The 14,047-nt window shown below is 32.9% G+C and overlaps 1 protein-coding gene across 2 annotated transcripts in view; it reads right to left on the bottom strand.

Moving 5' to 3' along the window:
- The window catches only part of LOC105330885 (kiSS-1 receptor), a 61,155-nt gene that overhangs the window by 46,142 nt on the left and 966 nt on the right, over nt 1-14,047 (bottom strand). The window lies entirely within an intron of this gene.

The following is a 14,047-nucleotide window of genomic DNA, read 5'->3' as shown; positions in this document are numbered from 1 at the left end:
AATAATTCGGTGGCAAGCTCTGCAGTCATTATTTTGTTATGATCGAAAAGCTTTACATAGAAATATTCAGCTTACATGTAACAGAAACACTCAAGAGGACATTGATTTGTCAGTCTTTATTAGTACCAACTACATTGCCCGGGTAAACATCTGGTCCCAGGATTCACCTTGAGATCTGTACTTAAATGAATTAGAAGTAGCCGTTATCATCATCCATAAAAACCTATGAAACACCTTTGGGTATAATTCATTAATGCAATATGAGCTGTTAAGTTGGGAACTTTTTATACATTAGAAAGTGTTTTTATTCTGCATAAAATCAGAACCATATAATAAATAAAACTTTTTAAGAATCGTTATATTTTTGTCAGATGTATTTGAGAAATACAAGTTTATTTTCAAAAAGGATTAGAAGGTGGCGCAGTTTGCTGTAAAAAAAATCACAGAAATTTAAATTAGAAATTGTTTATTAATATACTCGACTGACTCTTGTCTTTGTTTTCTTGTTTCTAAATTAAACAGACCATCGTCGCAAACCAATGCCAATATATCCCCTTTCCAACAAAATAGGAGAGAGTGAAAGAGGGAGAGAAAGAGAAAGACTGTAAACTTCGACCTTGGCTCTGATTTAAAACACCGTGCCAGATAAGTATGCCAGTGGCAATTCAGGTGCCATTTGTGCACCTTCTTAAGACTTGGATGTAGTTTCGTAAGGATCCATTAAAGATAGACCATTGTCTAGAAGGTATATTGCTATTTTTATTTTTTGTGATCTCACCTGACAGGTGAGATAATTTACCATAAAAAATTATTATTCCATAGAAAAAAAGATAATTCCTATTTAAGAATTTTCCTACAGAAACTATTGAAAATCGGAAAGGTATCTCTTAAAGTCCTACATGATTTATAGTTCCTTCAAGAGAAAAGTGGAAAGGTGGGTAGTCTTCATACATTTTAAAATTCTATAAGGAATTTTGTTCAAATCATATCGGAATTATATTTCTACAGGAAAATTCTTTTCTTCAGATAGGAAATTCTCAATATCCTTAAGGGGAAATATTTTTCCTACATGATTTTTTATAAAGGTGAACATCTTACCTGACAGGTGAGATACATCAATACCAAAAGTGGTTATAAATGGCCTATCATAGAAAATATTTGATTTTTTTTTAAACACGCATCTCAGACAGGTAAAAATAAATGTCACCTTGGCACTGGCATTAAAATTACCCGGCAAAGTTTTGTATGTACAAATGATCTCCAAAACGAACAACTTCCTATCCTGAAAACAATCTTCTACTGAGTCGCATGCTGACTGACGTTTTTCATATTAATTGTTAGACCATAATTAATCACCTAATTGTCTACGGACTTTTCCGGGGGGGGGGGGGGGGGTTCCCGATTACGACAAAGAGCACACGGCGGATGTGACCGGTCAGCAGAGGATACTCACTCCTCCTAGGCACCTGATCCTACCTCTATCTTTTTGGAGGTCCGTGTTGCTCTGCTTTGAATTTGTATTTCGTTTTATGGATTTTTGAGATGGTTGACGGTGTGTTATTGTCGTTTTTTCATTTATCACCAAAAAATGACAAAGTTCAACAGCTTGTATTTCGCCTAAATAACCAAAAATTAAAATCCAAGCTATATGCACATCTGCATTTTTCAATTTGATCTGGAAAAAAAAATCTTCAAAAACTAACTGTACGAGGAGTTATTTGGACAAAAGGGACAGCCATTTTCATACGGAAAATCCGGTTAATAAAGTTAACCACTGTTTAATAAGCAATACAGTAATTTCCTCCACAATCAGTGCTACGAATAACAAAAGTGATAAAACGTTCTTGTTTTGTGATTTGACATCTAAAGTGTTGTGAAATTTATGTATTGACACGTGCATTCTTAGGTCTTTGTTATACCCCGGATATACTGAGTCCATCAACCCTTCTCGTATTTATTTATCACTTAAAGAGTGATACGTTGTCTTTTGATGATTATATTTTTGAACATCCTTAAAACTTATTTGTAATTAGATTTGATAGCGCTATAGAGCGTCTAGAGGGTTAAAAGTTTGGAATTGATCAATTAAAAAAAATACATCTTTTGAAACTTAATCCAACAAGGAAACCATAACAATAAAACCAAGCAATGAATTAGAATAACGAGCACTTAAATTAATTTGTTAAAACACTTTGACCTTTAAATTTTCTTTAGAAAGAAGATTCCGCCAGTCTGAGTGTAGGCTTTGTGGTAAGAAGTGCATATAGACGGATATTGTTAATTTAATTGATGTTTAAGCATTGGTCTTAAAATAATACTAGCAAGAGGAAATATCGGTTAAAGGTTAAAGGGCGGGGTCTGTTTGGGTTATTTGGTTCATTCATTATCACTCGACATTACCAACTATCTAGAAGCTTCCCAGTTCGGAGACACTTAAATTTACAACTTACAGAACAGCGTTATTGTGTCTCACATGCCGAAGAAAACGATGACACAAAAAGAGAACGTTTTGCAAAATCATCTATCAATTAATAACGTGACACACAGAATTGTTCTATCACTGTCTCTGGCCTTGCTTAAGAACGCTTAAAGCAACCGACGCCCTTGTTAATGAACTGTTTTGCGAGTACTGAGTGAATATTTCCTAACATCCACAGTGTTTTATTTTTTCCTCTACTTAACACAATCTAATTATTTTGCTCAATTTGTAAACTGAAAAATATTTTTGGTGGTTACTCTCAATTACTTTCAAATCGAAGCGATTCACTAAAAAAAACAAACCCTAAAACACCTCTCCCTTAAAAAAGGAAAGAAAAAGAATAATAAAGAAAGTCACTCCTGAAGGTTTATGTATGAATTGTTTCAGACTTTGAGTGAGTTGCTGGAGGTAAATGACTGTTTGACAGGAGATATAGCTTTGGAGGTTCTGAAGAAAGAGGTGGAGGACATCAAGGTGGAAAATGTCACGAAAAACGAGAGAAGACTACTATCCTCAGTCTAGGCTACTTTGGTGGCAATTTTCCCCGTAATAAGACTTCAGATTAATAAAAAAAAAAACAATGGTGTAATGCTGATTTTCTGAATATTTCCTTTGTCAGAATGGTGTCCGTCAGGGAGAAAACTTATTCATTGCTTTTTGCCTTATATCTTAACGACCTTTAGTATTTAATAATGTATGGAAATGTCATTGGACTGAAAAGCTTCTCTGAGGAAATTGGACAAAAACTAAATTGTTATCAAGAAATCATGATTATGCTGTATGCGGTCGACACTGTGTTAGGGTCCGAAACTAAAGATGATTTACAATATCAGCTTAATTGTTTTCAAATATACTGTGAAAAAACTGAAAATTACAAGTGAATGTTGAGAAAACTAAAATTATAATTTTTGGTAAAGGCAGACAAACTTCAAATGTATCATTTTTATACAATGTTATCGAAACAAAAATTGTTACAGAATTTAGATATTTTAGAGTTATATTTTCAAGAGCAGGATCTTTCTACAGTACAAGCAAATATGTAGTGACAAGAGATAGCAGAGTTATATATGCAACAATTAAAAAGTCAAGAAAATTAAATTTATTGACTTAAGCTAAAACTGATAAAACGCTGATAAAACGTATTTTTCCAATTTTACTGTATGGTTTATCAGTTATGGGGTTTTGAGAATTTACATATAATTAAAAATTGCATCTTAAGTTTTGTAAACTTGTACTTAGTCTTAAGACAGCCACACCAAATTGTATGATCTATGGCGAACTTGCTAGATATCCATTGTGTGTGAATGAGAAAGGTTGAGCTTTTGGAAAACATTGATGAGGTTTTCCGGTCAATTTTTCTTTGATACGACGATCAATAGAAAAATTATTATCTTCATTTCTTAAAGAATCAAAATTGTAATACATTATGGTTAACCTCTGACATAGCCTAACACAACTTCAAATTGGTAAAATGTATAATACAGAATATTTTACATGAATGTGGTTTAAGCTATGTCTGGTTGACGAATAATGTAGAAAATGAAAATTGGCTTTTAAATGTTGAAAAGCTAGTTTTGTTTGACCAGTTTCAACAAAAATGGGATTTTATCGCATCTAGTAAAGGATTGAACTGTCATTTGTTTACCAATAATATTTTTGTACCTAGAAATTACATAAACCCTAGTGTTGCTATGAATAATACTACATTACTTAGATATAGAACGAGCGATCTTAAACTTCCAATTGAGACAAGTAGACGGGACAACATACCCAGAAATAAAGATTTTGTATCTTTGATACAAAAAAAAGATGAAAATAAAATTGACGATGAATATATCTGTTTAGCCTTGAATAAAATATAATAAATAATCCTTTATAATACATGTAATTTTGTTAAAAAAAATAGCTATTCTTAATAATTTTAGTAAATTTATCAATATAATAAATAAGAGAGTCAACTCTGCAGGTTGATGTGTACAGTATACACTCTTGCTTTTTGCTTTTTGTATAATACTGTTTGTATTGCACATTTTTTCTAAGTTTTATACAATATGAGAATAAATGAATTGAATCGAATTGAACATTTTAGTAAAACTTGCTAAAATACACCTTTAAACATTAAAAGATGCACAAGGTTTTGTACTGTACTGTACTGTTGTGAGTTTTATATTAACTTAAGTTATTCCTAACCATCTACATACATTAGTTAACAGAAATTGAGCCGTCAACAAATCATTTACATTCCGATCCGCTTCAATACTCGTATTGAATGAGGGGAAAAAACGTCCCCGTGCTCAAGTTTTGAAATATTTTTTCATAAAAATGCTCAGCACAATTTAATAGTTGTTTTGTTTAATAAATCAACCTCGAAATGATGTACATAACCCTTTTTATAAAGTTTGCACAGTAATTATTATAAAAAATTGAAGAATCCGGCTAATTGTATTTGGCGCGTCAACGCGCTCGCAGAACAAATTTTGTTTGTTAAATTCAATTATCGATCATACAATTTTATTATACGATGTTTCACTCTGCCAGAATGAGAAGTGTACCACGATAGAGGTTGATGCACAATGTAACAAGCATTCTGAGAGTACTGCACAAGCAATACACGTCCCCTACCGGTTTGTATTATTCTTTGAAAGCTTCGAAGCATACATCAATTCCAAAAATGAACGACATGTTATGCTTTAATCAGAGATAAAAGAACAAAGGAAATTCAAACTACATAGTTGATATAAACATTAAATAAAAAATGAAATTTCGCCGAATATCAATTCTTACCGTTTTATGCACACTTAGAAACAATAAAAGGAATGGTGCAAGAAATGCACGATATTATTACTGACTACACACTAGCTTCCTTTATTCAATAGACACCGAACCCGATAACGAACCCAAACATTAAACAATTGGAATATAAAAAATTAATTTTCTCGAAAACATGTCAACCAGACGCTACAAAAGTGTAAACTTGATCTTTAGTTTGACATTTTGAAGCTGTTCAGCAAATTTCATATTATTCCTCAAACGCATAAAGAAAAGGGTATGGAAAACTGAAGTGGGACAGACGGACTGACGGACAGACAGACAAACGGACGGACTGACGGACGCAGAGAAAAGCTATAGTCCCCTCCGGTGAAACCGATAGGGTAGGGGACTAATAAATAATTATGATATCATGGGCTTTGAATTAAATGAGGCACTTGATGTCTTTTTCAATAACAAACTATTATAGAAATATAGACATGCGCGGATCGACAAAATATTTCCGGGGGGGGGGGGGGTCCGAAGGTATTCGAGTTTGCCAGGGGGTCTAATGTAAATTTAAAGAATTTGAATTCTGCAGGGGTGGAGAAGGGAGGGGGGGGGGGTCAGGACCCCCTGACTTCCTTCAAGATCCGCGCATGATAGAGATGATAAAAATGAATGAGAGAAAGAAATCTAAAACTGTTTTGATGCTGTGAATGTTGTTATCGTTTCTAGTTTGTTTGATGTGTATAATACAATTTTAAGTTTCTGTCCAAGCACATAGCATCGGGGGGGGGGGGGGGGGGGGGGGGTAGGGGGGTTTCCGCTGTACCAAATAGTTACACAAAGAGCCACGTTTTGTCAAAAGTGTTGGCATTTTGTTTCTTTTTTTTTATTTCGAGAGAATTGTCTATCTTTTTTAGTTTTCCTATTAACAAGATGATGCATTTAGGACACATACAATACGCATGAATTTCCATGAACTATTTGCTGCGCGTTGAAGAAATGGGGATTGAATATATAACGCTTGTTGCAAAATTCAAGAAAGCAACTGCTGAACTTTTTTTTACTAGACAGACATATTTTTGTTGATAGTCGCTTACAAAATTTGGTCGCTCCCTGACGCTTTGCCGACATTAAAAGCATGAGAGAGGGAGAGAGAGAGAGAGAGAGAGAGAGAGAGAGAGAGAGAGAGAGAGGAGAGAGAGAGAGAATTTTTTTCAGTCTTTACTACACAATATGCATAAAGACACACCAAAAGAGACCGGCTTTCAGTACTTCAGTACTTTGATTATGTATAGTAGTACCTTGCAATATTAAATTTTTAAATTGACAAGAAGTTCTCACTTGATAAATAACCTTTATACATCATGAATAGGTACTGGTAAAATTGACATATGTAAACTATATCAAGCTATGATAAAAATTTGGCATTCAGTTTTTGTATTACGCGATTTGATGGAAAACAGCTGAATTGCGGGTTTAAGGAGTTGCGTAAACTAAGGAGTCTACAGTATCGGGCTCGATATTTCTCGACATAATGAAAACAATAATACTTCAAAACAAGTATTCCTTTTAAAGGAATGATCGGCATATTATAGCATTGCTCAGCTCTGTTAATGTACTACGAAAGCATTACGCTACATGCAATAAACTCTATAGAGCACCATTTTGTTGACTTCCGGAAGAAAAGCAAGGCATACATAAGTTTTACTTTTAGTAGGCGAATTATACTACCGATAAATATTCTTACACATATGTGAAAAAAAACGTGATTTGAATAATTATTTACATGTATGTGACTGTGAATGTTTTTAATTTCACTTCAATCGTATAAGGGTCACTTTTTAGTAATCCGCACGTACCTGTAATTATGTAATTGAAAGAGGTTTTCATTGCATTGTAAATAAAGTAGTGCAAGGAGCATTGCGTGCGCAAATAGTTTGATGCCTTATATGGACACAACTGATCGGCCGAAGCCGATCATGAAAATTGGACGCCATTTGAGTGTTTTACTACGGGAAGCTTTTTTTTTAATAAAAGAATAGAGAAGGACGTGCGGGGGCGCCAAGGCGCTAAATACAATTAAACAAGAAAATAAAAGACTAACCGCACTTTGGCATGTGCCCCCGAAAAAACGAAGTGGAGGGCATGGTTATTGTTTACATGATATTGATTCAAAATCATCATAAAAATATCATGTTTGGATAGAAAATCTATTGCAGGTTTTAAAAACAAACCATTTGTTCTCTAACAAGAATGCGTTCCACAAAAAGAGAAGTAATACAGTATTTTAAATGGTCACTAATAAAAATCTTATTCGATTTTTATGTCATTTTTGATTGATTTTGATATATATTTAGTTACTCTAACTCAGATGAAATTTTCGTGAATATCGCATTTGTAGAAATGAATTACTAGTACCAAAAATTTATGGCCCTACGGGATGGGAGTCATTAATTTCAAAACTTAAGTACCCCTTCCCCTAAAAATACTATAGACATTAAGTTTGGCCAATATAACTCAATATAACTCTGGTAGTTTCAGAAAAAAGCTGAAAATGTTCAACGGTGGACGAAAACATATCGCAAAAGGTCTCCTGACTAACTCGGGTGACTAGATAACCAAAGAAAAATCAAAATGTTTAAATTCAATTTTAAAGATATTGCTGATAAAATGATTAAAATTCTTTCTTATTGTTATTTGATAAATCAAGATGTTTTAATATTTAATTTCAAAAGTACTTTTAAAAATATAATATCAAAAGTACATTTGTTTATATAAAGTAAAGTGAGTTTTATTGACATTTAATTGTTTTGTCACTTTGTCATTAACCGTTTTGCTCTATAATGCCTTTCATATAAGTACAACTAGAATCACTGGGTCAATTTCAACTAAACTTGGCACCAAAGGTTAATTGATCGATGGGAATAATAGCATTGGAATAACCCAAAAATATGCATGCTTTAACTGTGTACTAAATACCTACAAAGCTGTATGATATTCCGTGCAGCGGTTTAAAAGAAGTTGCGCTTACACACATATACACAGAAAAAAAGACTTCGTTGCGTGGGGTATAAAAATAGTTAGCCTGACAACTTTCATTACCTTTATCATATTAAGTGTTTTAAATGCGATTCTTCCTCTTTCTCAGCTATCTTTATTTTAATTTCAATAAAATGTTTTATTTAAACTCAATACTGTTCTCTCAAAAATTGTGATAAAAATTAGATTTTTACACATTCTTTTGTAATGTACATAGTATTTTGTATAGTTACATCCTATGTAACTGCTAACAACTTTATAGAAAATATTGATCGGTACTGATGACTAACGTGTCCCAAAAAATGGAAATGGCAACATTCTCTTTAAAAGCAACGGAAAAAAGAGAACTGCACCTTGCTTGATGATGACACCTTTGTTTCTGTTTTAACCGTTAGCAAAACCAGGCTCGGTTGCTGCCTGTCTCAGCGAAAATTCGGCGAGGACTCTGGTGTCGGACTCGCATTACTGAATCTCAAAACAACAGTATTACATTAGGAAGACATTCGGGACCTTTTTACTTGTCCAAATGACCATGGGACAAAATCTTGACTCATCCTCAGGTTTGTGTAAAAAAAAAAAAAAAAACTTCCAATGTTTCTTAACAAAAATGACTGGGAACGATTTTTGACCTGTTCCTGCTAGAGACCTTGACCTTGCCAAAATGACCTTGGGTCAAGTTCATGACACATTCCCAGGTCATAAGGAATCTTTGTGTGAAGTACAGTGCCAATCGGACCCAACCTAACACCAAACTTAACCCTGGGTTTACTTTATGGGTTTACTTTTTGACAATTTGGGTCCACTGTAGGTTTACTTTGGGTTTACTCGAGAATTGCTTTTGAAGAATGCATTACATTACCATTACTTCATGAATTTGGGCATTAAATTACCATTACCATTACTTGATTTTCTGGAAGTAATGCATTACATTACCATTACATGAGTAAAGTAATGCATTACCATTACCATTACTTTGTTTTAAAAAAGTAAAGCTAATAAAGAGTTTTTGCAAATGTTTCAAATATAAAACACTCTTCAACATATCTACAGGTTCATGCTCAGTATCGGGTTCAAATTCAAGGACTATACAAGAGTCATTCTTTATTTGCTCAATATGTAATCATCTTGTGGTATTATGAACAACATATTACATAAGTAAAATGATATTTATAGACATTTGGCATGATACAATGTAGGATACGAAATAGAAACACAGAATTACATGCATAACAAAAAACAATTTATGGAATAATGTTGCGGTTATCAAAAGCTAAATAGAGATATTTCCCCAGATTACACAAATCTTTATAATTTTGGACACTTAATTGTATTAATTCATAAACAGATGGTTTTTCCCAGTTATATTTCTTAAGATAATTATTTTAATCGTATTTCTTTCTACTGAGGACACTTTAAGACAAAGATTGCTGTTGCACTTTATGATCGAAGTTTCAAAGGGTTCATCTTTTAACTGCATCCTGTTAGTTTGAAAATCTTCCCAGCTATACTAAATAAATGTTTTACAGGAGCCGTCGAAGCTTGGACTGAAAAGTACTGTTTGACAATCTTTATCTTAGGATATATTAAGTGCAGTAATAGAAAAAATACATGAATCTTGTATTTTCTATCAGTCCAAACTAATGTAAAGTGTACTTAATATAAGAGAGAGAGAGAGAGAGAGAGAGAGAGAGAGAGAGAGAGAGAGAGAGAGAGATAACATAAGTAAAATTATTTTCAATTGGGTTATAATATTGGAAGTGATATTGATTTTTATCATGGATGGACAGTGCATTCATTTTGCTTTTAAAGGTGCATGTCTGTCTCCTATTCTATCGGGACATAGCGAAGGGAACAGGATTGGGGTGTTTAGCACTTCTTATAGCAATAGATTGTTTTGATACTTAGATTATCCTGGGGGCATAGTGTGTTGTTGACACATTTCTTATTGAAGTGCAAACTAATTAGAATAAATTGTGTAAATGATTAAGTAAAGGAGAAAATCCGAAAACTGTCCATTCTGTGAGAGAAAGAACTGTTCGAGGCCCGAAGGGCCGAGAACAGTTCTTTCTCTCACAGAATGGACAGTTGGAGGATTTTATCGTACTTAAAACATTTTCTCTATTGTTAACTTAAAAAACTGTCTTAGGTGTTGGCTTGAATGATTGCTAAGATTATAATTACGTAACACTATTCATTGTGCATTTAAAAAACAACAGCAAAAGGGGTGAAAATAATGGTGTATTGTTGAACTTAATGGACAGTGCCAGGTAAGTTTATATTTATATGATACCTAAGGTGACTTCTGACTACTCTCTGGGTAAAACTCAATGAGAAAAGATGTCTTCATCAGATTGAGAAAGTATATTTTTTAGACCCAATCACAATTCAGATATCCAGAAGAAAGTGTAAATACGGATGGCATTTTGAGTGATATTTTAGACATGAAAAAACAACAACAGAGAGTGAGTGAAATAATTCATTGAAAAGGGGGAAATTCAAGTGATGGAAAAGGGGGGAATTCAAGTGATGGAAAAGGGGGAAATTCAAGTGATGGAAAAGGGGGAAATTCAAGTGAAGGAAAAGGGGGGAATTCAAGTGAAGGAAAAGAGGGAAATTCAAGTGATGGCCAGTGTGAAAAAAGATGAAAATGTGCGATACCTGTGATTCCAATAGCAGTGCACCTGGTGAAATTAATATTACCTTTGGAAATATGTCTTTCTCATTCAAATTCTATGTTTCTGGAGTCACATTTACAGAACCATTCATTAAAATGGTCAGCATATTTGTTGTGCATGTATGCCTTTCTCCGGAGATGATATGGATATGATAAATTCGTATTGTTGTAAAATAATATTTTAAATACCAAGGTTGGTATTTATGTTTATTTTAATTAAAGTAAATTTTCCTAACTGTTGAGGACCATGTGTGTGCATTGCTTTCAACATTTAAAACCTGTACATTAAGTTACCTGTAGCTGTACATTAAGTTTGAGAAGCTGTCGATTAAGTTAAGAATCGACAGTGTTTTCCACTTAATGTACAGCTACAGGTAACTTAATGTACGGGTTTTAAAACTCAAAATATATTACAGTACATAATGTACCAAAAACATAAAGGATTACATAACAAAAATGTTTTAAAAACTCTTAATAACAACACTCTTAAAAATGTTATGAAATTGTGCTGTTATATTTAGTAATATTAACAATTCAAAAATGAATTTTAAAAAATCTTTTTTAATAATACAATTAAAACATTTTTATCTCAAGAATTATTTCTTTCTTCTTTAAAAATAAATTTAATCAAATTCAATTTCAACTATTCATTTATTCAACACATTTTTTAAAGTGAACAAACATAAATAAGCATATTAATGCATAGTAATGCAAAGTAATGCCAGCATTACACTAGATTTTGGAAAGTAATGAATTACATTATCATTACTTGTAATGCTAATTTTGTGGCATTACACATTACTGGCATTACTTTGAAAACATGTAATGCATTGCAATGCATTACCATTACATTTAGCATTACCCCCTGCCTGTATTCCACATACGCTTAATTTACTATCTATTTTGTACAAACAAAATTTTCTTTACTTTTTTAGACCCTTCTCAACCAGAATGACGTTATGTATTTCCACTAAATGCTACATAATCAGCATGTTTAATACGCTTGTAGAAAGCTCATCTGTATCTTAAATCAAGCATGTCTATCAACAAGTTTAAGTTTCTTAGTTTTATAAAACATTACATGAAAAGAGATCTAAAAGAGGTACATGTAAAGCCCCTTTTCCTATTATTTTGCCTATACCTGTGTTTGGACCAAAAGAACCTGTTACTAAATATAGATACAGGTACATGTCGAAATTTGGTTTTTGAAACCTATGTAGTGATTAAATGATTGTGTCTGTAACCACTGTTTTGTCATAACTCGGGAAACCTACATCAAGAAATGAAGATATAGAACTCTGTGTTTAAAGTCAGTTGATATGCTGACCTGTGATAACTTCCAAAAAAATGCAATGAATGTAATTATAAACAGAGTATAGTGTTATTAAACAGGTCGAGACCACTATATTTTGTGACGTCGGAATAAATTTACATAATAGTTTACTTTTATCGACAAATAAATTCAGGTGAATGAGTTGCAAGGCATTGTGGGCTACTACAAGTTTCAGTGTATACAAAGCGTATTAAAAATATATACCATTTTGAATTGTCCTTTGAAAACTCAGTTTGAATGATTTTTCCGAATTTATGAAATTAATATGGACAATTATGTCTGAACTTCAATTTCTATGCTCACATTTAAAAAATATTGCATATGAGGACTTATATCAACCTATTTAAATACCGCATTGTCAATGTTCAAAAGAGAGGTACGTCCTATGGAATTAGAAGCAGTGATTACCGATTTTTCACGTTATAACCCAGATTTTGGACAACATTAGTAGTTGATATTTTCTTCAGGGACATTCATCAGAATGCTAAACGGTCATAATACTATATGCTGCATAGCTTGCACTTCTGCATTTCTATTTTTGTGCATATCTACTACTGTGGCAGTTCACGTATGTTAAAAATGTACAGTTATCTGTATTTATTTCTAGTGCACAATGATAAAGTCACCAATACACAATTGTGCAGTTTTTTCTTATCAAAATCTGTTTGTACTTGTATGCGTATGTTTGTCAGTCCTTTGATGCTGATTATTTTTTTAAGCAACAATTCATCAACTAAAACAACAGTATTTTTCAATGTGAGAATGGAACAAAGTTAATGGTACGTAATCTTTCCTTTTTTACCTCCTAAAGTAAAAATCAAGATGTACAAACATTCCGGCAAGCAATTAAATATAGTGAATAAAACAGACAAAAAACCACGTGCGTTTGTTGAATCGTTAACACGTTGCAGACCGTCATGCTTTGCCATTCATTGGCTGGATTGGAGAATATGTTTGACGTAAATATTGTCACGTGTTAAATAATGCTATCCATATAAGGTAGTGTACCCGACCTGTTAAACAAATCTGTCTATATTCATAATTGGGTGTGCTCATACTCAGATTTGAACAAGACAATTTGAAGAAAAAAAATTCTAGCAAATTAGATTAAATTGTCTTATTATCTAACTGCCTGTATTTCCCACCCCGTGTATATTCCAAATACACATGTAGGGTCTGCGTCAAGGGTCTACTTCTAATCGGGATTTACTATGAGTTTACTCAGGGTCCATACTAGTAAACCCAGGGTTTGCTCTGGGTTTACTTTCTAGGTTTGGTCTGATCGGTACTGTACCTGTAATGTAAACTCTCTATTCTTATCTTGCTTTATGTGAAAACAAATTGATTTACTACTTGGTGGAATCGATCCAGCGACCTCAAAATCAAACGAACTGCGCGTTACCACTAGGCCACTCATATAACACTTTCACAGCATGTCTTATCAATATATGTGGCTATACACATGATTATATCAGGGGTCACTTTTTAAAATATTTGTCTAATTTCAAGTACGTTCAACCAATATCAATTCAACGTAACCGTCTACTACAATTTTTTTTTCTTTGGTTTAAAGTGGTTCAAATAGTCAAATATCCAACTTGTATTTCTTTTCCTATGTATCCCTTATAAAACCTGAAGATTTAAATGATATCGTGTATACGTAAGATAATTAAACCTTCTTCATCATGGTTACTTTGTAACTTCCGGGGTTTTTTAAAAATATAAATTTAACTAAATATTATATAATATCAAAAATGTCTGTTGT

The sequence above is a fragment of the Magallana gigas genome, chromosome 10 (genome assembly GCF_963853765.1).
Source record: "Magallana gigas chromosome 10, xbMagGiga1.1, whole genome shotgun sequence".
In the NCBI taxonomy this organism is placed as follows: Eukaryota; Metazoa; Mollusca; class Bivalvia; order Ostreida; family Ostreidae; genus Magallana; species Magallana gigas.
The sequence above is the reverse complement of the archived record's forward strand: the minus strand, read 5'-3'. Positions and strand labels throughout refer to the sequence as shown.